Below are 26,607 nucleotides of genomic sequence, written 5' to 3' on the forward strand. Positions count from 1 at the left end.
CTGAAAAAACGCTACTGGTATGGATATTGATAAAATTAAATACGCCATGAGAAGCATCAGCTTTGAAATAATTAGAAAAAGATTCTTCAAAATCGGTTAATCTAGTATTTAATAAATTTAGAGGTAGTCGTATCTTCTCATTGGATCGCGTTTCCGATCCGGTGGTAGATTCTGCGAAGCACTGCTCTTGGTAGGGCTAGTGTTAGCAACGTCGTCAGGTTAGAGCCCTTAGAGCTCATCTACTCGTTTGGTGAATCTAGCATGACCTCTCGAGGTTATTAGAACAACTAGAAAAAAATATTGTATTAGGTACTAGCGACCTGCCCTCGCTTCGCTTCGGAAACATGACATTTTATTATTGATTATTTACGACATCACATTAGAAACCTCAAAAATAAAAGTATTGCTCCACTATTTAATGGATGTTATTATACATATAAACCTTCCTCTTCAATCACTCTATCTATTAAAAAAAACAGCATCAAAATCCGTTGCGTAGTTTTAAAGATTTAAGCATACATAGGGCCAGACAGATATAGGGACAGAGAAAGCGACTTTTAATGATTAACTCTTTTTTTTATACATAAGTTAGTGATCCTTAATTTCAACAAGTTGCTTAACTGCCTCTGTGGCGCAATTGGCTAGCGCGTTCGGCTGTTAACCGAAAGGTTGGTGGTTCGAGCCCACCCGGGGGCGCATCTTTTTGTATTGTTTGTTCCCACCGCACATGAATGTTTCGTTTGAAAATCTCTCAAACATCTCTCAAGGCGCGTCTTTTTGTTTTGTTTGTTCCAACCGCACCTTAATGTTTCATTTGAAAATTTCTGTAACATCTCTCAAGGCGGACAGCAGCAATGCTTAAAATTTTTTGTTCATCTTATTTTTATTGAGTTTTTGTTGGCAGAGGACCTTACCATCAGATGGTAAGTACATTTACAATGATCGTGACATAACTAAAGAACACACGAACAAAGTGAGCTTTAATAGACACTAAGTAAGGTCAGTGGCCTGTACCTTATAGTCGGATTTTTAATTAGACGAAGCCAGCTGACAGTAGCTAATGTCACTTTGTGAAATAATGTTGCTATATTTAAAGTAATAGTGATGCGTTCAGTTCTCGTTCAATCACATAAATGAACAATGAGTGTGAAGAGTTACTCATTAATTTCAAACTATAAAAGAATATTATTTATATTTTACAATAAAATTGTATTAAAGTGATCCAATATAATAATATGTTACTAGTAGTATGTAACTACAATCAGTTTTTTTTATTTTCATTACCTATGTACCTATAATTGTTATATTTTATACATCTATAGTTTCAACTATATGATGCATTGGAAATAGGACAGTCTTACAAGCTTCCTCGCAATGTTTTTCTTAATGTTTAAAACACTCGGTATTCAGTACAGGTAGATACCATAGGAACATAATGTTTCGTCGAAAACTCGTTGGTATGTACAAAGCACGGCTAAAATTCGAACCCCGTGCCCGATATCGGCAGTTCGGCATACTAACTATTCACTAGACAATCGAGGCAATTTCATTAATTCAGGAGTTTTTTCAATCGTTCACTTTGTCACAACACTATTTTTATTTCATCAAAAACTGACAACACAGTAAACGTCAGTTTACTTCGTCTAATAAAAAATCCGACTATAGATACCTACATCACTTAAAATTGTAGTTTACGTTAAATTAAAATTACTTTTTAGCATTATTGAGCTAAGCAGTGATGGATTTAAGCTTGATGCCTCCCTAGGCCCTGTTTATCGCGTCGCCCATAATTTTAGATATTTTTTTTTTTTTTTGATACAATATATTAAATTTAAAGTAACTTTATAATTATTTTTTTATAAATAATAAACCGCACTCATTTTCAAAGGAGATCGTCTTTATTTTTTCCAAATCCATGGTAGGGTGTGTAAGGTTTTTCTTATTGATTTAATGTATTATTAATGCGTAATAAAAAAGATTTGCATTCTGCACTACTTCACTATATTCTCTATAAGCGTGGGTAATTTCATACTCCTCCGTCCGCACAATTTTCGTAAAAAGTAGTACAAAATATTTGCTTCGCGTATTAATATATAGATAAAAAATAAAAAAGCAATCCCAGGAGCACAGCCAAGTCGCGGTCCAGTCAAATCGTTATCATAAAATCCAGTAAGTCGTCAGCTAGCCACACCGCAGATACAAAAGTTAATTAAAAAAAATCCACAACTGAAGATTTATCACTATTCTAAATGGATCCTACATTCCATCCAAAGTTTGGCAATATTTTTTTTTATTATAATAATTTTTTTAAGCTGAGACTAGATTTTAAAATGGAATAGGTAATTAAATTTCTGTTCCGGTTTTAAAAGGTCATATCGAGGCAATAGAGTCGTCGACCTTAAAATTCACACTGGGCGGGGCAAACATTTTACCGATAGCATTTTTTTACTGCATAATTATAATCTTATAAATCGACTGACTTAGCCGAATTAACCTAATATGTATTATTAATTTTGGATCTAATAAAAAAATTAAAAATATAATAGTTTCAAAAAATTAAAAAACACGCTTTATATAAAATTCAACTAAAAAATAGAAATTTTAATAAATTTTAATTGAAAATAGTGTAAAAAAAATATATATTTTATTGTAAAAAAAGCGTTTGTAAAAAAACTACTACATATTTATTTTTAATTTTCTAGATGAATTTAAATATTTTTCAATATTTTTTTTTAATATTTAATTGTCATCGGTCCTCGATAAATCTACAAAGTTTGAATGAAATCTGGCCGTTAAAAGTGAGTCAAAATCGCGTCTAAAAGAGTCAGTTACAAACATAATACAAGTGAAGCTAATATTAAAGCGTGTAAAAAAAACGACTGACTCGGTGGTGCAGTAGTTATCTGCCCTAACCGTTACGTCGTGGGTCGTGGGTTCGATTCCCGCGTCAGGTGAACATTTGTAGCTCCGAAAATTTTAATTTATGTCGTTTCTAATTTTACGTTTGATGCTATTCTTTCATCACTCATTCGTGAACATATGGTAAATACGTATTTCATTTGAAAAATTTGTATCAGTCTGTCTGGGATTTGAACACGGGCGTATTCACTTCGCTCAGTACGAGTATACCGGCCGTCTTATCTATTAGGCCGAGACAACTCAATGTATAATCCTTTTATCAAATATTTTTTTGCTTCTTAAGACGAAAATAGGCCTCGGTGTGTTGACGCAGTCAAGCCGTTGCCAAGGTCTCTTTTAGACTAATATAGTTATATTTTTATGAGAAGGGAAATTTTATAGCGCTTAGAAAATAGTGTAAGGAATGTTAATTCAAATTGGGTATGCTATCATAGGATTTACAGATATAGTTCATTAAGTTCGCGCAATAACCAATAGATGGCGTTAATTTACAATTATTATTAATATTTTATTTAGTATATTTATTTTTTTAATATTAATTAGCGTTTAAAGTTTTGATTATTTTTACGTGTACAGGCCATTTGAAAGTTACTATTATACAGTAATAGTCCTAAGTAATCCCGCTGCACTGGGTTTATCTACAATTTCACGAAAACAAAACCTTGCTAATTACAAACGTTAGAAAAAAGCAATCAACTAAATTGTTGATGTATTCTTTGATAGATGCGTTTATGTTTTGAGAGTAATTATTAAAAAAAATATGTTCAAAAACAATTTTTCATTAAAACAAAAAAAAAAACTTGTGTAATATTCATAAACTAAATAGTCGATAAAATTGAACTACATAAAATTACTCTGATAAGAAGTGTGATAAGTTGATAATTAATTTTTCAAAATAAAAATAATTAGAATGCTTAGCAAAATTTTATCATCCTACGCAAGCCTTCGATAGCTCAGTTGGTAGAGCGGTGGACTGTAGTTGGTATACATGTGGACATCCATAGGTCGCTGGTTCAAATCCGGCTCGAAGGAATCTTTTTGTGAAGTTAATAAATTTGTTTTTCGCAACAATATTCAAGTAATCCTACAAAAAGTCTGAACAATATTGAAATACGTAATTTTTAAAGGTCAATAATACTGTTTCAGATCGATAGGTACATAAAAAGTTGGAGTCCTCGGCCGAGATCGCCATGTTTTAGTTTCGTACAAGTATAATTCGACTTTTATGTTAAAATAATGCGATTAACTTAAATATCAAGATCGTTAAAACATACACTGTCTCTTCACGGATCTCGACGAAGGTCACGTCTTGGTAATTAAATAGTAATTAGACTACTGACTAATCTCACTACTGAGTCGCTCCATCTGTACCTTCAAGTCCGGTGACAAACACAACTTTATTCCATGTGAATCTAATTCAGCCAAACAAAGACGCTAGGGTTGGGAACCAATACCATTGCCACGAATGGTTTTAAGCATTCGTTGCTGTTCGAACCCACAGCCCACTGAGTTTCTCGCCGGATCTCTTGAAATCTTTAGCAGTCGACGATAAATCCGTAATTCTTTAAAACTTTAAAATTCAATAAAACTGAGCTATCGTACAGTTGCTACATACATAAGAGACAACATTACCTGCTAATTTTCTCTTTAAAACCGCCTGGCGGGGCTCTTCACGGTTTGGAACCAGAGTAATTAAGCTGTATGTACTTATGCGCATAGCGCTTACATAGCGCTTGCAACGCAACGAATATTGAAAATTCCTAGTAGGAATACGTCAAATAGTAGCGTTTTCAAATACTGTTGTTGCTCTCCGTAATTTTCCCTTAGATTCTGGCGATAATTGACGCTTCCGTGTGTTCATAGTTCAGATTAATACATATTTCTGTTTCTAACGCGATGCAGTTATGCGCGATCCCGTGGGTGACGGTATTTACGTCATTATCCGTGCTGGAATCATGGTCCAGGCGGCTGGCCGATCCTTCGGCTGGTCGTAGGACCGTCGAGGCGATTCGCCCAGTCCTTGTGGATTGAGTGAATCGTGACAGAGGACGCCTCACTTTCCGGCTCACGCAGGTCCTCACTGGGCATGGTTGCTTCGGTGAGTTCCTGCACCGGAGCAGAGCCGAGCCGACGGCAGAGTGCCACCATTGTGATTGCGACTTGGACATGGCAGAGCATACGCTCGTCGCCTGCCCCGCATGGGAGGGGTGGCGCCGTGTCCTCGTCGCAAAAATAGGAAACGACTTGTCGTTGCCGAGTGTTGTGGCATCGATGCTCGGCGACGACGAGTCGTGGAAGGCGATGCTCGACTTCTGCGAGTGCACCATCTCGCAGAAGGAGGCGGCGGGGCGCGTTAGAGACGCGCAAGCCCGCCGCCGTCGAGCGGGGCCAGGGAGGCGGATCTCGCCCAAGCCCTGGCCCTCTAAGTGTTTCGGGTTCCCCTCATATGTCGGTTTGGGGACCGGCGAGGGGGACCTAAGAAGACGTCGTGCAAGCTGCTCTGCACGCGTTTTACGCAAGAGCATCCAGGTGATGGAAGGCCGGCTATCCTCGACTTGCGGTAGGCAGCGGCTTGGTTCTGCCCCTGGCATTGCTGAAGTCCATGGGCAACGGTAACCACTCACCATCAGGTGGGCCGTATGCTCGTCTGCCTACAAGGGCAATAAAAAAAAAAAAAAAAAACACGCTGGTTCTGACCCAGCGGGGTATTCCGTAGGATAGCTCACTCTAACCGGCGCCATCTAGGCGGGCTCCGGATAACCTGCCGACCGAGAGGGCTGGTGGTCGTGGCGCCGACGACCGCCAGTCCGGCGTCCCGAGGGGGAGGGTGATGGGAGAGATGTGCTCCGCACTAAACACTTCACTTTCCCCCCTTTGCCTTTTCATGAGTTCTGTCTCATGTGAGGTTTGGACGTTGGTTGTTGAACGACAGGAGGCTTTAGTCGGTTCGACTCCGATATGCTCCGCCCGCCGTCCCCAGTAATCTTTGAAAGGAAACGATTTATTAAACGAAAGACGTATTTTAGGCTATTTAAGCGTATTTTAATGCGTATTTTATGTTTCTCAAGCATAACATCCGGGCGTGAACGCTTGAATTTACAACGTGGCGATGTGTCTGTGAGCTCTTGTAGGCTAAACGCTACACTAAGCTAGTCCAGAGATCGTCGGCATCTTCACTGCTAGAAAATTTGCAATCGGAAATCAGGTTATAACATCCACCGGTAGGGATGAGAGCTAGCGACCCGAGCTTTTTTTTTCCTACCTAAGCTGATGGTTTTGAGAGACTATTTCAGCGTAACCTTAACTAGTAGATGAGCTCACGGGGCTCAAACCGGGAGTGTTGCTAACACTGAACCTAGCAAGAGCAGTGCTTCGCAGAATTTACCACCAGATCCGAAACGCGACCCACTGAGAAGATCCACCGAAAAACTCAGTGGGCTGTGTCTATGGGTTAATTTACTCGTCGAGCCCTTCGTTGCAAGCGACGAGTTGCTTTAAGGACCTAAAAGCACTGTTAGTGGATCGGGAGGATCCGTAATGACGTGTTTAGGGCGCGACGCGAGCTACTGAACGAACGAAACACACCGTGAGCTACATACCGATTAAATTACATCATTCGAATCGTTCACGTTAAGTGAGTGGCAACAAAAAAGGTGTTCAATTAAATTTAATATATACGCTGGATCCGGATGAGAATCCGACCTTGATACATATTGTGGGACGCGCAGACGGCGTCGTCTATTAGACGCGGCGTGGAAACATACAGCTTCCGAACACGTACGCTCACGACACGTATATAGTTAATTAAAGAAGCGCACTCGCCTATCGTTTTCATGTGTTTAACGGATAGTATAATCATTTTCATAAGAGCACTCGTCTGGATTTATTCGAGAAAAAAGTGCGCGTACTTTTTTAGTGTTATTACCGTACAATGGCTGCCCCCACCCTACTATTCAGATAATGCTGCTCCGCGGCAGAGATAGGCAGGTTTCGTTTTTCGTTCGACGATTTCTATCTTGTCTCCGAAATTTGAATAGTACATAGTCTTTAATACATAGCCTTAGGGAAAATAGACAGAGTAATGGTGCCCGTCAGTGTGGGCTGACAATAGTAAATGGCGACTGGAAATCGCAGTTCACTGGTATATTGCTGAGTTAATGCTGCAGCTTCACCTTCAGTCACAGCTCACTGAGTTTCTCGCCGGATCTTCTCAGTGGATCGCGTTTCCGACCCGGTGGTAGATTCCACGAAGCACTGCTCTTGCTAGGACTAGTATTAGTAACGTCCTCAGATTAAAGCCCCGTGAGCTCACCTACTCGTCCGGTTACGCTGGCAAAGCTGATAATTCTGAGCTCCTTCGTCGCCTTTTACGACACCCACGGAAAAAAGATTAGATAAATTATTTACTAGTCGTTCTAGTAAAATATGCGGTGCAATACGCAATTGGCGGTCGTGTGTTTACGCGCTCGTTTCGCTCCTTGTTACGAAACTAATATAAAGATACATTCCGTAAAAACTTTTAGTTTATTACACTGTTCTATTTTTATTCAATTTTTTTTTCAAGAGATCATAATTATATATTAAATCTAATACAGAAGGGTAACAGTTAACATTGTACCGAGAGTAGCGATATCCGAAACGAAAACATGTGGTGCTTTTGAGTTTTGGCGCATTTACGTTGTAGATGTCTATGGGCTCCAGTAACCAATTAACACCAGGTGGGCTGTGAGCTCGTCCAACCATATAAGCAATAAAAAAAAAAAAACATAAAGCTCACGGCCCACCCGATGTTAAAAACCCTCTTGTCGTGGCCGCCGGAAGATACATACCCGATCCGTGGACCGAATGGTAAACAGTCGACGTCGCCCTAAACACGTCATTACGAACACTCCCGATCCATTTACCGGTGCCTTTAGGTACCTCAAGCACCGGTCACCGTCTCCGCCGAACCCGTCGCTTGCGACGAAGGGCTTGACGAGTAAATTAACCCACAGACACAGCCCACTGAGTTCTTCGCAGAATCTTCTATCGCGTCTATCGGCGCGCGGACCTCACAAAAAGCTCGGCTCTCGGCGCGATGAAAAAAGAAAAGACTTCGCTTCTGTAATTAGTTTGTAGTAGTTAATGTATTTTTCGCAGGCCAACTAATATCGAAATATCAACATAAAAAAACAATTAATAATATCAAAAATTTAAAACATAACTGAACTCAATCTAGATATCGTTCACAGCTTCGAGCGGAACGCCTTGAATTTAATACTAATCCTTTCTAATGTGTTTTGCATGCACGTGAGAAGCCGCGCTGACAAACGCGTTGTCGGCTACACGATACTTGCTATGCTATGCTAAGATATCGCGCGTCAAATGCTTGGACTATTGGCGTAGTCTAATGGTAGCATTCCGATGTTGGCGACCGCGACCGACCGGGTCGCACGACTTTCTGCTTAGTATGAATTTATATATATTTTTTTAGTCATTCTTAACTATAATACTAAATTGTGTATTTTCATGTGTATTTATATATTATTGCTTTACATGTATATTATATTGTGTGTAATTATCTGTATATATGTATTTTATATTTTATATATGTGTAGGTATATTAAATTGTAGTATGTTTGTTTATGCATACAAAGTTATATGTAATGTATATAAGTACCTATATCTAACATTATGTGTATTATATAATACTGAGATGTTACTTTAAGGAAGATTTTTGTTTTGATTTTGTTCTTTTTTGTTTTTTGTTGTTGTTTGTTATTCTTTTGTTATTGCATCTACCATGCATTATCTCTGCACTACCCTATGGTCGACTGGAAGAGAATGCCCATGGCATTAAGTCCGCCTGTGTACAACTTTTGTTTTGTGCATAAAGTATAAAAAAATCGTGCTCAATTTTATGTAGGTTTTCTTGATTTTTCTCTTAAATTTTGCTGATTAGTTTTTATTTAAGTACAAGAAAGTATTTAGGAAATTCAGTATTTTAGGAAAAATAATAAATTACTTAAAATAGAAAGAGAATGGATGAGAGAACGAAAAGAAAGAGGGAGAAAGAGAAAGGTATTATACACTACTCGCTTGTGTATGCGGCTGTCGCGCCTGCGCACGTCTCATTTAACGGTTTTATTCCACGGATTTTTTCTTACGGTTTTACTATCACATTTTTTTCAGTTCGGACGCGCAGCAAAATCCCTATCCCCTCCAAGCCTGCCGTAAGGAACTTCGTTCCAATAAATAAATATATGGAACCCTAAACAACGTAAGCGACCCGGTCGGCGACCTGTGGAGAGACATCCAATGCGGTTGTATCGAGTAATGCGAGAGACTCAAATTCCCATAGAATCAGTCCGCTGTATCGTGGATGCACTAGATGTGTTTGAACTGCTAGCCTAGAGACGCGAGGTAGTCAGCGAATCTTACCCTCGTAGCTGACCCAAATAATCCTTAGACCAGCCAAGGAATTATTCGAGATGATCCCCTCATCTCCTTTTTATCATCACACCTCTGCCTCAGGGCTGCCCCACCCTTCAAACTGAAACGCATTACTGCTTCACAGCAGAAATAGGCAGGGCGGGGGTACCTACCCGTGCGGACTCACAAGACGTCCCACCATCAATAAATACGCTAATTATAATTTTGCGCGTTTGAGTTTTACTACACGATGTTATTTTACCGTGGAAGTTAATCGTTAACATTTGTTAAGTACGTATTTCATTACAGAAATTGGGGCCCGAATGCGGGATTAGAACACCGTTGTATCGCTAGATACGAATGCATCGGACGTCTTGTCCTTTAGGCCACGTGGACTTCCAACGTTTAACACGTTGACTACCATGAAGGTTAGCAATGCTTTTGCGTAATTATTGGTGGTAAGACCTCTTGTGCGTCCGCATGGGTACCTACCACCACCCTGCCTATAACAGTAATGCGTTTCGGTTTGAAGGGTGGGGCAGCCGTTGTAACTATACGGAGACCTTAGAACTTATATCTCAAGGTGGGTGGCGCATTTCCGTTGTAGTTGTCTATGGGCTCCAGTAACCCTTAAAACCAGGTGGGCTGTGAGCTCGTCTATCCATCTAAGCAATAAAAAAAATTAACACGTTGACTTACGTGGCGCACTGAAATCAATATATCGATTTTTTTCTTCGATCTTCTTACTAAGGTGCTGGAATATCTGGTAGATTCTGGAAACGACGAATCCGAAGACACTAAGAATTAATCTATAAGCGACATAAAAGACTAAAACATATATTAACAACAAAAAAAGTTAGGCAATTCAGAAGTTTAGTAACAGTAAATCAACTTCAGTGCGCCGCGTTGGACACCGGTGACCTACACGACAATCAAAGTGTTAACTCTACGCTAAACGATCACACGTGTGGACTTAATTTTTTTAATGAACATTCACAATTTTTTCCTTTTTTACCTTTTGTAATTTTGTAAATATAAAACAAACAAATCGCAATAAAGAATAGACTAATGTTTTTTGTACATTAAAAAGTCGTCTGAAGAAGTTAATGATATTTTCAATTAGTTTTTTTTTGTGATATTAACATCCTTGACCCGAAATTCGTTCATGCATACAGAAAATTCGTCCTATAGCTTCATCCACGCGTGATCGAATGCAAATAAAAAGAAGACAATTTTTTTCATTTCCCTCTGAATTGATAAGATATATAAAAAACAGCCGATAACGTCCTCTATATTTGAAGTAGGCTAAAACTTAAATAAACTCTCTGTTATTATTTTATACACTAAATAAAAAGGAATTTGTTCATTTAGGGCTTTATTTACAGTTCATGTCAAATATAAATCCTGACCTATGCAAGTTTAGTGTTCGCTCACGCGGCCCGCACTCACTTGAAACCCCTTCAAGTCATTCAATCCCATTTTTGCAGGATAGCCGTCGGAGCACCATGGTTTCTAAGGAATATGGAACTCCATGATGATATGGAACTTGACTCAGTCAGTACGTATTTACAGTCAGCATCATTGTGCCACTTTGAGAAGGCGGCACGACACGAAAACCCTCTTGTTGTGGCCGCCGGAAATTACATACCCGATCCTGTGGACCGAATGGTAAACAGTCGAACGTCACCGTGAACACGTCATTACGGATTCTCCCGATCCATTACCGCTAATGGATCGCAATCGACGGGTTCGGCGAGGATGGTGACCAGTGCTTGAGGTACCTAAAAGCAGTGCTTTGCACCGTCCTCGCCGAACCCGTCGTTTGCGACGAAGGGCTCGACGAGTAAATTAAGTAGCTTCTTTCCCCTACCTATTCGTTGGTAGCCTAAGAGACTATTCCAGCTACGCCCTGACGAGTAGGTCTGCTCATGGGCTCAGCCTGAGAGAATTTGCTAACATTAGCTCTACCAAATGCAGTGCTCCGCAGAATCTACCACCGGATCCGAAGCGCGACCAACTGAGAAGATCCGGCGAGAAACTCAGTGGGCTGTGTCTATGGGTTAGTTCGCACCTCTAACTCTTCAGTTTTCAGTCGAGTTCGACGAGGACGGTGACTGCCTAAAAAGTAGTTTGAATTGCGTTTCAAATTATTTTTTATCGATATACGATTGCATACGCGTGGGACGTAAGATTTCTTTAACGACTACCATCCTGCGTGAGCACGTTTGTGATCCAAGACAGACGAACGTTGTCCGACAATTAAAAAACTAAAACACCTTCATAATATTATAATTATTTAAAATTCAATTGTCCTCGTTTGTCTTATTGTAACGGTCACGCCGGCATTGCTCTGTGTTTGATATTTACATTCAACATATTCTATATTCGTGTTGTGGTTGAATTTATAAGAATTTCGAAAAAAATATATAGGTATATTACGTAAAGAAAGCGAATTCGTATTGAAAAAAAACACACCTATCCGGTTCAGTAACTGTATTCTTAAAAAAAAGTGAAGTATATTTTGTAGTTAAATTAATATTTTGTATATAACTACATAACACGTGCGTAACAAATATAGAATGTTCGAGATTTAAAAAAGAAAAAAAAACTAAAAAGCAATTTTATTTAGTAGCAAAAGATGTGTATAGATGACTTCGATCGAAGAAGCAATCGGTGGGGTGATTTGTGAAATGCCCACTTTCGACCCTCCCACTTTCCCTACAGTACCATGCGGGCTTCATCGGGCTTCATAAGTAGTGTATGCCTGCCCTTTTGTGTCTATTACATGCAAGTTCAATCGTTTTCGTTAGGTTTTGTCTCCGATATCTCGCATTCAGCTACACAGATTCTAATGTTTATTTTTTGTTCCAAAGCGGCAACTATGACTACTTAAGACACAACACGCAAAAGCTTTTACAATAACGCAGAGCGGCGATCAAAACGAGCCAGTACCTACATTCAAGTAAATATTTAATAAAAATTTTTAATTATTAAAAAAAATTATACTGGACCTCAGATTCAAATTAATTTTTTTGTTTTTGTTTTCAATAATGTATTTCCTGTGAAGACGGCTTATTTTTTTTAAATATGTAGAAGTGATTATTCCCTTCAGTGGCATTGATTTATCTTTTGTTTCTCAACCAATTATCTCGTTTCGGTTACTTATGAGACAATTGAGAAACCGCAACATGTATATTGTATCTATAAATTAATAATAAAAATAAAAATAGCTGGGAACAAATCACACACGGTCAATCGGCACCAATTTAAGATTGCCTGCGTTATGAGTACCAGAGACTGGTAAACATACTTATACTTAGTCTGGCCATAAATACTGTTACAATTAAAAAAACAAAATATTACATTTGAATTTAGAATCTGTCATTTTTATATGATTGCTCATTGAGTTTTCTCATTTTGGCGTCAATCCATCGTACAATATTTTGCGATATTAAAATGGAGTGGGGTGATAAAGAGAACTGAATCGCTGCCATTGCATTACACAAAGTAGGTATGGAGCCAAATGCAATTTTGAAAACTCTCCATACGCTTGGTATTAGTGAAATGTTTGTGTACCGGGCTATTAATAGGTGCAATGAGACCTCATCTGTTTGTGACAGAAAAAGATCTGGCCGTCCACGTAGTGTTCGTACGAAAAGGTGGTCAAAGCAGTAAGGGAAAGAATTTGAAGAAACCCTGTCCGAAAGCAAAATATTTTATTTCGGGAGATGAAGATAGCACCTAGAACCATGTCGCGTATTTTAAAAGATGACTTAGGACTTGCAGCATACAAGAGACGTACTGGTCATTTCTTAACTGATAATTTAAAAGAGAATAGGGTGGTAAAATCGGAACAACTACTGAAGCGGTACGCAAAGGGAGGTCATAGAAAAAATTTGTTTACGGATGAGAAATTTTTTACAATTGAGCAACATTTTAACAAACAAATGACCGTATTTATGCTCAAAGCTCTAAGGAAGCTTCCCAATTAGTCGACAGAGTGCAACGTGGGCACTATCCGACTTCAGTGATGGTTTGGTGGGGTATTAGCTATGAAGGAGTGACTGAGCCATACTTTTGTGAAAAAGGTATCAAAACATCGGTACAAGTGTATCAAGATACCATTCTTGAGAAGGTAGTGAGGCCCCTTAACAACACCAAGTACATTAATCAAGAATGGTCCTTCCAGCAAGACTCGGCGCCAGGTCATAAAGCTAGGTCTACGCAGTCTTGGATGGAAACGAACGTTTCGGACTTTATGAGAGCTGAAGACTGGCCGTCGTCTAGTCCCGATCTTAATCCGCTGGATTATGATTTATGGTCAGTTTTAGAGAGTACGGCTTGCTCTAAACGCCATGATAATTTGGAGTCCCTAAAACAATCCGTACGATTGGCAGTGAAAAATTTTCCCATGGAAAGAGTGCGTGCTTCTATTGTTAACTGGCCTCAACGTTTAAAGGACTGTATTGCAGCCAACGGAGATCACTTCGAATAAGATTTTTATGCTTTAAATTGTTTTATATTTATGTATTAAACTAACACACTGTAAAAGTAATAAATATTATTTGCAATAGATTTATTTTTATTTTTAATTGTAACAGTATTTATGGCAAGACTAGGTATATGTTTAAATATATACATAGATAATAGACACCCAGACAAAGAGCAAACAATCCTATTTATCACACAATGTATACCCGATGCGGGAACCCAAAAAAATCTTATCGCGAGAAATGAAGATTCCCGCTAGGACTCTGTCGCCTATTATTAAAAAAGACCTGAAGCTTTTTTATTTTGCTTTGACCACCTTTTTCGTACGAACACTACGTGGACAGCCAGATCTTTTTCTGTCACAAACAGAGGAGGTCTCATTGCACCTATAAATAGCCCGGTACACAAACATTTTACTAATACCAAGCGTATGGAGAGTTTTAAAAATTGCATTTGGCTCCATACCTACTTTGTGTAATGCAATCACAGCGATGCGGTTCCCGTTATCACCCCACTCCATTTTAATATCGCAAAATATTGTACAATGTATTGGCGCCAAAATGAGAAAACTCAATGAGCAATCATATAAAAATGACAGATTCCAAATTCAAATGTAATATTTTGCTTATTTTTAATTGTAACAGTATTTATGGCCAGACTTATACTTTATAAACGCCAAAGGTGGCCATTTCGAATAGAATTTTATTTTTTATTTTTTGCTGAGACTTTAATAAGCATTTAGGTATAAATTTTAATAATATTACAATAATTAATAAAAAAAAAAAATGTATTTTCATTTATAACAGAACTTATGGCTGGACTAGATATTTAACGAGAGCTCTCTTAGTCAGGAGTATTCTCTCGCGGGTTCCTCGCTGTGACCACGCGGCTTTGTTTCGTTGAGTACAGCTCCGGATCCGCTTAGTGTACGAGAACGTTAATCGTTACAGTTCACGTGTAATGCGGCGTTACGCAACGCGTGTTGCCGTCTCGCAAGGTCGACGTAAGATTCGCTTTCGACTCTGATGAAATTATATACACACAATATACATATGTAACGTTAATGCATGTGTATCGAACACGTGTTTGGTGTCAATAAATGTACCTACAAGTTTAATAGTTATCTTAGTGTCATTCAGCTTCTTGGTGACTCTTCTCAGTGGTATATTCGGCGAAGCACTGCTCTAGCTAGAGCAGATGTTTTGTAAAGTCTCTCATCATCATCATCAGCCTATAGCAGTCCACTGCTGGACATAGGCCTCTCCAATTATTCGCCACTGTGCACAATCTTCGGTTTCTCTCATCCAGCTCCTGTCAGCCACCCTGCACAGATCATCACTCCACCGAGCCTGAGGGCGTCCTGCACTACGTTTTCCAGTTCGCGGTCTCCACTCAAGAACGCGTTTACCCCAACGGCTCTCGGTTGTCCGGCTAATATGGCTAAAGTCTAAAAATAAAGTCTCTCAAGCTAATCCAAATAGGCCCTCGTGGCTACTGGTAGGAAAAAGGGAACTGCGTTCGGGATCAGCGGTAGAGTCATAATGATTTTTGAGTAAACTGCATGCTTCGTCTCAAGGTGGGTGATGGTGGTCACGGTGTGATACGTGTTAACTTCGCTGATTACTTAACACTAAACATACCATAACAGGTCAAGAACTTTTGCATTGAAAATGCACCTATCATCTTATTGCTTTTGCACATTTGACTTCATGACTTTTCTTACCAATTAATCTACAGTTATATACTGTTGTTGTTTTTTTGTTTTGATTATTTTGAGTACCTAATACTTGTCGTACACCGCTACCGTTTACCCGCTATGGTAGAAATAGGTTACAGTAAGTGTTGGTATGATTAGTGTTAATATTTGATGAGCTTTGAGATCGACATCATTTGGCCAGCAATTTAGCAAAAAAGTATAATAGACGTGTGCTTGTTCCATGTGCCGATCCGGTGGTAGATATAGCGAAGCACTGCTGTTTTTACAGTTAGTGTTAGCAATTCTCTCAGGTTGAGCGCGTAGTTGGATAGCTCTATACGCTACTATCTATTAGGTAGGGAAAATAAAAGAAGACTAATCACCAATTGACGATTGTAAGTTTGTTTGTTTGAGTGTCACGGGTTAACCACGGAACTGGTTTTTGTATGCGTTCCTTGTGTTCAATAGACCAAATCTACAGCTACAACTGTGATTTACGATTTTTCTTTCAAATTTCATATTAAAAACTTGTAAAACCGTTATTCTATGAGGAGACTGTGCGCAAACCGTTAACTAACAGCGCTTCAAGGATAATAACAAGGACATTGACTCGACACAACAAAAAAAAAACGTATGATAATAAATTATCGATTTTAGAAAATAAAAAAAAAATCCGTACGTATGCATAAGTTCATTAACCTAAAGTAGAAATTGTAATTTAATTCGTGCCAGCTAAAATAGCGGGTTGACGATGTCCACTATGCATCGGACGAGCCAACTCCAGAGAATCGATTGGAACGTTGTCCTCGCGTGAATTATATTATTTGCAATTTTCTCTTGCGAACTTAAATGCTAAGTCACTGTACATTGCGCTGTTTGCTTGGGAAATATTAAGGTATGGTCGTATTGAAGGGTCGATGTAAAGGTAACGTCTTGAGGAGCTCGTCGTAGCTGTCAGCAACCTGCGCTGACCGATGCGCGGGGGTTCGATCGCCGCGTTTCGCGCGTATTAGCCTCAGTCGCCGCTTCGCATCGAACGCGGTCGCTCGCATCGCTCAATATCCGCTCGCGTTTCAAATTTCGAACGTCCATTCGAATTTTTAGTCGAAAACAAATTTGTGACGTGAAAATCGGTGCTGATTTAATACAGTTTCGCAGTATTCTTGATTATTCGTGACAATTCCGTTGGAACGGTGAGCGAAATTTAATTGTAATTTATTATAATTATTAATTGTTTCGATGAGATAGCGTGCGTTGTAAAAAACAGATTAAATTACTTTCATCTTCATAATCGTACATAACAATGTTGCGTAGAGTTAAACGCTTGATAATAACAAGTCGTTTAAACTCGTAATAACAGTTCTGGACGCGGCGTACGTTGATCTAATCCCCGCACGAGACGCGCCTCTGATACCAGCGAAAGTTTCGTTTGGTTAAAATTATGTGCTTTTTATTTTTAAAATTTTTATTAACATCCGCTTCGTTTGATTTCTGTTACCTAATACAAGAAACGGTACTACGATTATCTCATCGATCTGAGAAAAATATAATGTAAATTCGCAAAAATATATTCTTATAAAATACACAGTATAAATACAAATTTCTTTATAGATGCGTTCGCGCATTTTTTTTCGCCAAACAAAAGACATCAACGAGTGTATCAAATTAAGTTCCTTTGTTGTTAAGAAATACTTTAATCAATATATCAGTATTTTTTTCGTACGTTTTGTGAGATCGCACGGGTAGATAGAGCAACCCTACCCAATTTTGTTACGTTCGACCTAAAATGTCTCAAGATGGGCGGAGGAATTCACTTTGTTGCGTCAATGAGATCCGGTACCTTGTAGTAGGAAAATAAAAATCTTCACTAGTCTGCCAAGAGTATTCCAAAGTATAACCAAAGTGGTTGTATTAATGTAAAAAACTTTTTTACTGGTGGTGGGACGTCTTGTGAGTCCGCACGGGTAGGTACCACCACCCTGCCTATTTCTGCCGTGAAGCAGTAATGCGTTTCGGTTTGAAGGGTGGGGCAGCCGTTGTAACTATGCTGAGACCTTAGAACTTATATCTCAAGGTGGGTGGCAGCATTTACGTTGTAGATGTCTATGGGCTCCGGTAATCACTTAGAACCAGGTGGGCCGTGAGCTCGTCCACCCACCTAAGCAATAAAATTAAAAAATCATGTACGCGTCTGTAAATCATAATCAGAGTGGTATGTATAAGTAGGTCTTACAAACTCGTTCATTAAGTAGTTACATAAAGCAAACTACATCTATACGAATGTATATCGAAAATTGTCGAATGAAATTCGTTATTTAACATAGTGTAGTACATACCCATTCGGTTTTCCGAACGAGATGCGAAAGCAATTAAAACTAATTTTACGGTTTTAAAATAATCATCCACTTTCCTTTGTCGGTCTCTTCATTGCTGAAAGTCGTGTCTGTAGGTATAGTGTAGGGAAGATCTTCTACCGAGCGGGTGTTGATGCTCGATAGACCGAGCTTACTGAGTTTCTCGCCGGATCTTCTCAGTGGGTCGCGTTTCCGATCTGGTGGTAGATTCTGCGAAACACTGCTCTTGCTAGGGTTCGTATTAACAAGATCGTCAGGTTTGAGCCTCGTGAGCTCACCTACTAGCCCGGTAACACTGACATGGTCTCTCTATACCAGGGGCTCCCAAACTTATTTTGTCCACTGCCATTTTGAGAATAAATTATATTTGGAGCGCTCCCATTTTTTCTCCTACTTAAAAACTACTATAGCGAGTGCTTAGTCGGTGTCTAAGAGTTCTACTTGATGAAATTACAAATCGCCTCCCAAGCCTCTCACAACGCCCCCAATTTTTTCTGGGTCTCTTACCGCCCCTCATTAGGCCTGCAGCGCCCACAAGGGGGCGTTATCGCCCACTTTGGGAAACACTGCTTTAGACTGCTCAGCTTAGGTAGGAAAAAAAAGGTAGACCGACGGTCCGAGTGTTGTTGTTCGCAACTTGTATTTATATAAGCTTATCTTGATAATGTCGTAAGCGAGATTCAGGCATCTGTCAAATATCTTGTGTCCTGTGATGGCTACCGCCACAGTATCCAGCTTGAAGCGCCGATCGCTTGATGTACCATACCTCTCCACGTCTATCTTAGCGGTTTTTATATCCTCGGTTATTGGTAGGACGGTGAACGTCTTTACCAGATCAGACCAGGTGGTCGGTGAGCGTCCGCGTGATCTTTTCCCGTTAACCCAACTAATTACCATCAGTTTTTCAAAGTTATCAGGGCCTTTGCTAGCGATGTGACCAAAGGTACTGGAGAATACATTGGAACCATATAGACAGCCTTGTGGTAATACCGAGCTTCTTCAGAATTGACAAGTCAGTCTGGCACGTGGTCCATTAAATCCGAACATCCGCTTTTAAAATTACACAGCATTTAATTTAAAAAACGTAAAAGTTGTTTTAATGGTTGAACACTTTTTCAATTTTCCCCTATATTTGCTGAGATGGTGCTCATTATCTCTACTCTCCATAGTTCTAACATATAAATGTTCTCTTAATGACGCGATTAGCCTCAAAGTTATCTGTCATTAGTAAGCTAATAAATTACGCTTCCTTGCCGCTTAATCTTTATAATTATACAAAAAATATTAATTTGAAAAGAATTCGTAGATCACATTATTATTATACAGGAAATAAGATTTAAAAGGAAAATGACAAAATTAATTCATTAAGCGACTTATTTAGCGTAAACTTAATTCACTTGAATTTTGTTTCAATTTTTTTTTTTTTTTAAAGTAATATTTCTAATGTATTGTGTGTTGAGTATCCGGTATTTGAACAAAATGTTTAACCGAATTTCAATAAAAAAGAAGGAATCTCTAGATTACATAGCATACGTTTTACAATGACCGGTTCCAATATAGGATTTTGCTATGTGGATAGGCCGATACTGGGCAGTAAGTGGTAGAGCATATTGTGAAACATCCAACCCACTTCAACTGCGAAGCAGTCATGCCTACATGGTGGTAACGGCAGTGTCTGTAGCTTCAAAACCCACCTAATACCAAACGGTCCGGGAGGTAATATTCTCTTCACTTTTATCAATTTCCTATTCGTAGGTTCGAGAAAGGAAGTTTTTAGGTCTTAAGTAAATCGTTATGTGAAAATAATGATTGAGTAATGAAACTAAAGAGCACATATAAAAAAAAATTGTGAAATTATGAGCATCCTCAATTTTTTCAAAGTCGGTTAATGAAATTACTATAAAACTAATAAAAAAGGACAAGCTTCTTTCGCCAATTCTTCTAAAGACGAGCTAATTTTCGAAACCGATGGTAAGGGTAACTTCGTTTGACATAGACAGGTTTTAAAAATAAAGAAATTTAAATCTATATATTAATACGGGAGGCAAAAATTGTGTACCTCATTTTACGAAAATTGGGCGGACGGAGGAGTATGCAATTTCCCACACTTATAGAAAATATAGAGAAGAAGTGCACAACGCTAATATTTTTCTAAAATAGTGCATAAAAGATACATTAAATCGATAAAGAAAACATTACACACACTACGTACCATGTATTTGAGGAACACACGCATGCATACTATTTATTGTCAAGCTTTTGTTCTTGACGTCTGTTGTCAAATTGAGAATAGATTATATATTATTTGTCTTTGTTAATATTTTTTATAGTGTAGTCTTGGCGAAATTTATGATTATAGAAGTATAAAATACAATCATAATAGTGTACCAACTTACAGTTCCAATTAATTATAATCGAATTTCGGCTACTGCGGGATCTCTAGTTTAAATAAATGTGCTTGTGTTCGATAATGTCGACGGATTCTCGTGTCCGTGTTGAGGAAAAAAAAACGCAAAATTATCACTACGTATCTGTTATTACTCCATAATTCAGCTAGAACTCCGGTTACTGTTAAATTAACTTTCTCGTTGCAAAAAAACTAACTCGTTCCGACGAGGCTCACGGAAAGTCGTGTGTGAACGAATGTAATGACGGACGCGTTTGGGCGATTTTTTAATAGGGACGAACCTCATCGAGACAAACCGATTTAAATAAAATCAATATAAAAATGTTTTATTTTATAATTGCATATTTTTATTTATTTATTTATGTACACAGAGAAAAGAAGACATAGTACAGAGTAATAGGAAAATTATGTACAAAGGCACTGCTTATTTCTTTAAGAAATCTCTTCCAGCAGACCTGCGAGAGGATTATGAGAATAATAATTAAAAGTGATGAGTGTGTGTAGAACAGCCAAAATAACAAATACAACATGAGAATTATAGTAATGCACATACACATAGCAAATATTGGGTGGACGAGCTCACGGACCAGCTGATTTTAAGTGGTTAGCGGAACCCATAGACATTTACAACGTAAATGCCGCCACCTACCTTGGGATATGAGTTCTAAGGTCTCAGTATAGTTACAACGGCTGCCCCACCCTTCAAACCGAAAGGCTTACTGCTTCACTGCAGAAATAGGCAGGGTGGTGGTACCTACCCGTGCGGACTCACAAGGAGTCCTACCACCAGTAATTACGCAAATTATAATTTTGAGGGTTTGATTTTTATTACATGATGTTTGGAAGTCAATCGTGAACATTTGTTAAGTACGTATTTCATTAGAAAAATTGGTACCCTCCTGTGGGATTCGAACTAACACCCAAAAACGAACTAAAGGGAGAGCTTGGGGTTAAATATTTGTTTCCTCATAACATCCTACCCCTAGTCTTTGGTCCACTTGTGATAATGATATTTACAACAACCCAGATTTATCTGAAACTTATGATATCTATTAATCATAAGAACCAATTAAATATTAGCGTGTACAATGAAATATACATTAAAACAATCATATAATTCTCTACGTCCGGTTCTAAATAATATAATTGTAATTAATATTTGTGGATTTTCCAACTCGTTTTCTTTTTTTTGACGCAATAAAAATGGATGTTGTTGTTCGAAATGTAATCATCAATTTTTTAATTAGAGGTTTGTTTGAATGCCTATTTTTGCCGCGAAGAAGTCACCCGTATTGATTTATATAGCGGTATAGATATTATACCAGTATAGTTGACACTTTTTGTTTCGGTCTTAATGTGGCTGGCGGTATCCGTGTTGCGTCCTTTATTTACTCCGATAGCCACTTAGCAACAGGCGGGCCCTGAGTTAGTACAATTATCTAACGCGATAAAAAAGTCACAAATGTATAATAAATAATAAAGAGCAAAAGTATTTGTTTTAATGTCTACCAATATTGAAATCTTCATAAAATACTGATCCAGTGGCTTGGTGGTACCAACTCACGTGAGCTTACAAATAAGCTCTACTACTACATATAAAATGATTAAAACAAGCGCCAGATGAAATCGTGAAAGGTGTTTTTTTTAATCATATCGTTGAGTCAATATACAACTTCGTTCTCTCTTGCATAGCCTCATCCAATTATTTACTAATCTTCCTTGGCACGTAATTACTTATTTCCTTACAGAGCTCACGTCAAAAGTCAAGGCGACGTGGGCGGGAGTATTGTATTGCCAAATTTCGATTTCGTGAAATAGATTACGAAGATAATTCGAGATTGAATTTTGTATGTAATTTGAACCTTTGTTCTGTGACCTTCAAAAGGTTATCTCACACGTTCCGGGTTCAGGGAACTGTGACGTCACGATGCAAATGGGAAGCTCGCAAATACAAAACTACAATTAGCAGCGTATTTTTGATCCAGCGGCTCTCAAACAACGTGTTAGGTCAAATTCGTGTGTCTTAATCCTCTGTTGTTTGCGTCATGAGTTTTGCTAATATGATATTTAAAACTTGAACCGGGGAATTGCATCTCTGAGTTAAATATATAACTGTTTACCAGATGTTAATTGTACTACTATAATATATTAAGTAGATTAACGATGTATAAATTTAATAAATCTAATAAACGTCCCGACACCTTCAATTCGTCATTAGAAAACAACGAGACTTTATTTCATATTTGTACAATAATTTGTTTAGAGTAGAGATGCTTAGTTTGTATTTTTGATGAATTAATGAAGTGATAAAGTAAAGAAGTAAGAAGCTTGTATAAATTGAATGAAGTAGGTAGAAAAAGAAGCGGGAATTGTTCCTCGTAAAAGTGTTAAGAGACAGATTATATTTTAATTACAGAGTATTTAGCTTAATATAGATTATAGACGACACGCAGATAAAGGCAAAGGCGTTAACAAACATGAAATATTTGGAAGCGAAACGAGGGCGGGCGGCTAGTTTAATATAGAACAGAAGATATTTGAGAAAAAACTTAATCACACTAACTTCATTTTTGTGATAATCTTGAATAATTTGCAAAACTATATTCATCAGTTCACGGATACATTTTTCTTTCGAATCAATCGAATTTGAAGTTATATCGATAATATTATTTATTATTCTTATAATAAGACTAGCCGACCCGGCAGACTTCGTAGTGCCTCAATCGGTAAATAAAAGACCTAAACTTTTGTATAAAATAAACTTAAAACAAACAAAAGGAATCCGTCTTACGGGGGACACATCAAAGGAAAAACAAAATTGTTATTTTTATTTAATTCCTAGCATTTTCGTATTTATCTACCTTTTAAACCTTCTCTGGACTTCCACAAATAATTCAAGACCAAAATTAGCCAAATCTAGATCTAGCCGTTCTCGAGTTTTAGCGAGACTAACGAACAGCAATTCATTTTTATATATATAGATAGATAGATAAAAGATAATTAAAAAATGTAAGCAACTGTCAACTGTCGAGTACGATTTCATGGCCAAACTACTAAAATGATATTAATGATATTGAGGGAAATAATATAGGCTACCATTCACCTCGCTACTGAGCAACGCCATTATGTATAGTCAACCAATAATAATAACCTGCTAACGGAAAGCTAAGTTTTGTTTTCGTTTTCTATACATTTCTATAACATGCTATTATTTTAATACACGATCATGGCAATGTATTTTAATTAAATTAAAACTATTCTATATTAAATTTAATAATTGGTATATTGTTAGAGTTAAATAAAAAAAGGTTATATAATCGTAACAAAAATTGGCAGACTTTTTTTTATTTTATTTAATTGCTTTGATGGGTGGACGAGCTCACAGCCCACCTGATGTTGAGTGGTTATTGGAGCCCATAGACATCTTACAACGTAAATGCGCCAACCACCTTGAGATATAAGTTCTAAGATCTTAGTATAGTTACAACGGCTGCCCCGCCCTTCAAACCGAAACGCATTACTGCTTCACGGCAGAAATAGGCGGGGTGGAGGTACCTACCCGTGCTGACTCACAAGAGGTCCCACCACCAGTAAAAATGCAGCAGATGCCCAAAGAATTACTCAAGTCACCTACGTATAAACATAATCGGGCCACAATAAATTCCTCGTGTCAGCATGTTTGATTGTATATCATAAATAATACCGACAGATTTACATAACGCTTATCCAGGACTCTCACTTACCGTCAACCGGTCCGCCTTGACAATAAAGAATGAAAGATACACACAAAAATGTTATATTACGTAACTGGGTCACGATTAACATAATATAATTATTGCAAGTTTTTTTAGCGGAATTCGTAATTTCATAATGTTTTTTTTTTAATATAACTCATTGCTGAGATGGGTGGACGAGCTCACAGCCTACCTGGTGTTAAGTGGTTACTGGAGCCCATAGACATCTGCAACGTAAAGGCGCCACCCACCTTGAGATATAAGTTCTGAGGTCTCAAGTATAGTTACAACGGCTGCCCCACCCTACAAACCGAAACGCATTACTGCTTCACGGCAGAAATAGGCAGGGTGGTGGTATCTACCCGCGCGGACTCACAAGAGGTCCTACCACCAGTATTTACGCAAATTATAATTTAGCGGATTTGATTTTTATTACACGATGCTATTCCTACACCGTGGAAGTCAATCGTGAACATTTGTCAAGTACGTATTTCGTTGGAAAACATGGTACTCGCCTGGGATCCGAACACCGGTGCATCGTTCAACACGAATGCACCGGACGTCTTATCCTTTAAGCCACGACGACTTCAGAGTAGAGCATTTTGCGTAGTTATTGAGCGACTTGTAGTCCAGGGTAAGGTTGAGGGTACCATGCCACGAGGATGATCGCCTATGAGGCGCACTGACCAGATGAATGCGGCAGTGAATGACTCATCATCATTACGCGAATGCACGAGGAAGGCCTTCGTCGAAGAGAAGTGGCAGCATGTTGTAAAGCTTGCTACCAACGTCTGAATCGATTACCACGACCGATCTGCTAAGAGCTATACCTACAAGGAAGAAAGGGCATTTTGTGGGCCCACACAGGTTAGTACGACGATCCTGCCTATATTATGACGCAATGCAATAAGGGGCTTCGTTTCGACAACTGAGCTAATGAATACACTTTGGTTCGATTTGATTACAATACGTTCAGTGTGCTTTACAACTAGAAATTGCGTATATCAAAAACAATATAATGTCAGTAAAAAAAAACCGAGATAAAACCGTTAAAATAGTTTTATCATAATTTCGCAATATTTATTCGCAATGCGTCAAAGATATTTCCTCTGGTGCGTGGCAACTGGCACTAGGGTAGATTAAAATGCCATAAATATGCGAAAACATACTGTATACAATTTATAGTATTTAGTTGCCTCTTTCGAACTCTTAAAAGCACCTGAAATTATCGGTCCGCATGAGTGAGAGGGACATTGTTTTCTTAGTCAACACCAGCCTCAATGAAGATGTTAATTCGACTACCGCTTTTGAAATATGATTCTTCACAACTATTAACGTTATGAATTCCCTATCAAGAATTGAAAAAAATTATATTAATATTGTGTATCATTGTCGTTAAATAAGTTTACTATTCGATTTTGTTATTAACAAATAAAGTAAGATTTGTATTAATTAACTTAGAAACAAAAACAGGTAGTACTCTATCCACCCGATAACTAAACAAGCGTGAAGATACAAAAGTAAGAATGTTTGTTTCTTGCCGTCTCACAAAACAATGGTTCGTGTGAATTCTCGTTGCTAAAGGATTTATTGCTTGTCGTGCTGAGCTGTGGAAATCGTTATATTCTCTATATACGCGCATTCATACGTTTTTTGTTCGATATAATTTTGACGTCTTTAGATTGACTGCCTTGGTAGGAAGCGGCTGAAGTCCCCGACCTTGGTTATTTTCAAGGAGAAAACGCGGCATTAATCTTCTATAGATGAAACGGAGACGGATTTTCCTTATTATTACCGTTATGAGAAGAGGTTAAATGTCAATTTTCGGACAAGCCAAGACAAAAATCTAGAAATCTATACTAATATATAAAACTACAGTGGTTTTTACGGATGTTCCGTTATAACTACTGAACCATGCCATCCGATTGACTTGAAACTTGGTATCCATGTAGAAAATACATCTACTTAATGGATAGGCTAATATTAATATGAGTGTTGGACTCCCTGCACCAGTTGCGGGGGCGGTTATGATGAGAATGTTTGTGGGGATGAGAAATGATAATGTTAATTTTAAATGCTCAGCGAAGCGAACGGGTACAACTAGTTTCTATATATAATTGTTTTGTTATAGTAATTCAGTAAAATAATAAGATTTGCTTTGCACGTAGAATTAGTGAGATGATTGTACTGCCCACATTACGTTATACATAGTATTATATCAAATGGTAGAGAAAAAAATATGAAGGTAGCGAGTAGGAGGAAGACATAATCGTCTACTGGGTTCATACTTCAGTGTTTTTTGTTACAATCATACGTGGGTAGGCGATCAAACTCAATGGAACATTCAACTATTTTATTCTATACATCAATCAATCAATGAGCCCCCATATCTTGAACTTTTAAGACTGTTCATTTATTTTTGGTATATTTTCCAGAATGTCTCGGTTGAGTGTGCCTATTGGCTTAGGCCTCCTCTAAAATCTTCCATTGTTGTGTATATTTAGCAATCCCCATCCAGCTAGGACCGGCTGTCAACTTTATCTCATCCCATCCCATCTAATTTTATTAAAATAAACTAAATTTATTATTATTTTT

General features: G+C 38.1%; 1 protein-coding gene and 2 non-coding genes across 4 annotated transcripts in view; all 3 read left to right on the plus strand.

The window, feature by feature from the left end:
* Positions 1–622: 622 nt before the first annotated feature.
* TRNAN-GUU (transfer RNA asparagine (anticodon GUU)) lies at positions 623–696 on the plus strand. The gene has a single exon. It is a non-coding gene; the product is annotated as a tRNA-Asn (tRNA).
* A 3,165-nt stretch (positions 697–3,861) lies between these two features.
* TRNAY-GUA (transfer RNA tyrosine (anticodon GUA)) lies at positions 3,862–3,951 on the plus strand. The gene is given in 2 exon segments: positions 3,862–3,898; positions 3,916–3,951. It is a non-coding gene; the product is annotated as a tRNA-Tyr (tRNA).
* A 12,575-nt stretch (positions 3,952–16,526) lies between these two features.
* The window catches only part of LOC114246283 (alpha-N-acetylgalactosaminidase), a 79,736-nt gene continuing 69,655 nt past the window's right edge, over positions 16,527–26,607 (plus strand). For both annotated transcript variants that reach the window (XM_028178747.2, XM_028178748.2), the window contains exon 1: positions 16,527–16,710. The gene's annotated coding sequence lies outside the window, so the exon portion shown is untranslated. The remainder of the gene's footprint in view (positions 16,711–26,607) is intronic.

This window comes from Bombyx mandarina, chromosome A1 (assembly GCF_030267445.1).
Source record: "Bombyx mandarina strain Sakado chromosome A1, ASM3026744v2".
Classification (NCBI taxonomy): domain Eukaryota; kingdom Metazoa; phylum Arthropoda; class Insecta; order Lepidoptera; family Bombycidae; genus Bombyx; species Bombyx mandarina.